The sequence below is a fragment of the Pteropus vampyrus genome, unplaced genomic scaffold (genome assembly GCF_000151845.1).
Source record: "Pteropus vampyrus isolate Shadow unplaced genomic scaffold, Pvam_2.0 Scaffold53, whole genome shotgun sequence".
In the NCBI taxonomy this organism is placed as follows: Eukaryota; Metazoa; Chordata; class Mammalia; order Chiroptera; family Pteropodidae; genus Pteropus; species Pteropus vampyrus.
The window spans coordinates 4,595,025-4,597,194 of record NW_011888834.1 but is presented as its reverse complement, the minus strand read 5'-3'; the positions used below and the strand labels follow the sequence as shown (position 1 = coordinate 4,597,194).

The following is a 2,170-nucleotide window of genomic DNA, read 5'->3' as shown; positions in this document are numbered from 1 at the left end:
AGGCTTCAGGCCTTCTCTGACCCCACTCCTGTTTTCTAACCTTACCTCCGGCTCTTTTCCCAATCTCCAGATAGATTTCTGTTTAACTGAATCTCTCCGAGTTACCTGAATCCGCCACACTCTTTCTGGATCCAAGACTTTGTACAGTCAAGCACCGCATAACATATTTAAGCCAACAACAGATGCCACGTGCAACGGTGGTCCTATAAGATTATAACAAAGCTGAAATATTCCTATCGCCTAGTGACGTAGCTGTCGTAAAGTCACGGTGCTACAACGTAAGGCATTACTGTTTTGTGCCGATGTGAGTCCATAGATAACTATCGGCTAGAAATGCCTGGGCACGCACTTGGGCGCGGGAGCTCCCCACGGACATCTCCCTTTTCCAGACCAGTGTTACAACCAGCAGAGCCATGGTGGTTCTTATTACAATTGCAAGACACACTTCAGTGATAACTATTAGGAAACTTTGAAGAAAAAAAGAGGTTATCACTTACAGGCTCTGCAGTACACGAGGCAAGCCAGGGCGCGTAGACGGTTCTCAAGTGTGAGGCTGGGGAAGCGTGCTGCCAGGGTCGGGGCCTAGGATCTCCAGGGTTCACTCTTTTTGGTGAGTTAAGACATATGGACAAGAATTTAAAGGGTGCCCTGGGCTGGAGCTTGTAGCGTCAATGCATCCGCCGTGTCCATGGAGAGAGGCCGAGGCAGCAGAGCTCCGGCCCAAGGCAGACAGCGAGGATATAGGCTCATTAGTCTGGGCCCTTGTCCAGGCTGTGAACAAGAGGAAGCTGCAGCCCATCGCAGCCACCCTCACCCTGACACCTCCGGCAGTAAACAAGATAAAACAACTTCTTAAAGATAAGCCTAAATATGCAGGTGTGAAAGTTGGTTTACAAAACAGGGGTTGTAATGGCCTTTCTTATACTCTAGAATATACGAGGACAAAAGGAGATTCTGATGAGGTCAGAGTGTCCATCGAAAAGAAAGCACACCTAACACTTTTAGGAGCAGAAGACTATGTTGAAGACAAGTTATCCAGTGAGTTTGTGTTCAATAACCCAAATGTCAAAGGAACATCTGGCTGTGGAGAAAGCTTTAATATTTCACCCCTTTAGACTACTCTGGCTGTAAGCTCCAGGAAAGCCTATAGAAGCCCTAGGCTTACTGATGAAATCATTTGACTACCACGTGCTTAATGTTTATAATGCATGGCTGCCTTATGAGGAAAATAAAGTGATGCATTTTGAAAATGAAGCCAGCATGATAGATTACAGAAGAACTGATATTTGTATTCTTTTTAGGGGAGAGAAAATGAGAGGCCATCACTCTTTTGGGGTCATTTTTCTGTAAAGAGAAAAAAAATCCCATCCTGCACTTAATTCTCTTACATCTTTCCTGTTAGAACCAGGAAGGTGCCATGGAAGGTGCCTGCCTGAGAGGATTTGGGGAGACACGTTCCTAATAAGTGTGCTGCACTCCATAGATTTCTGTTCAATGGCCTGAATGGGTATCTCCAGACCAGACTGTTGGTTCTTAAAATTCAGAGGCAGAAAGTCCTGACGACTGATGTGACATGGTGGTCCATTGTTTTTCTACCCAAACTTGGCATGGCCTTTCTCCATTTTCATGCAAAATTTCATTGTCAGATGCCTCATTTGCTGATCTTTTAGTAGCACCAGCCATTAGATGAGAGTATCAAAGATTTCTGTGAACTACAATACAGAATGGTTCTGAATGATGGCATCAAAAGGTAAGAAATACTTCACCCGCCATTTTTCATCCATTTCCTTTGCCACCTTAGACATCTGCTGCAGGTGGGATCTCAAGCTGACTTAGATCCTTTTACATGAAAGGACTCACAGAATCCATCTAGCCCGCTCCCTCAATTCTATACCTGAGAAAGCAAAACCCTGCGGAAGTGGGAGGGCTTATGATCACCTGCACACTGCTGAGTGGGGACACTTTGCATCTCCCCTGTGTAAGTTACACAGCAGCCTGGTGCTCAGGCAGGCCGTAAAGGTGAAAGGGCAGTCTCGTTGACGTTTCAATAAGATTTCTATGTAATTTTGCGGAGATCGCATTTTTATTTTATTTTAAGTGAGAAGAATCTTATTTTAAAACCCACTTATGCTGTTTCTTCTGAACTGTGAAGCAGTGGTTTATACTAGCA

At 44.8% G+C, this 2,170-nt stretch overlaps 1 pseudogene; it reads left to right on the top strand.

The window, feature by feature from the left end:
- Window positions 1-671: 671 nt before the first annotated feature.
- LOC105292212 lies at window positions 672-1,115 on the top strand (annotated as a pseudogene).
- Window positions 1,116-2,170: the final 1,055 nt, after the last annotated feature.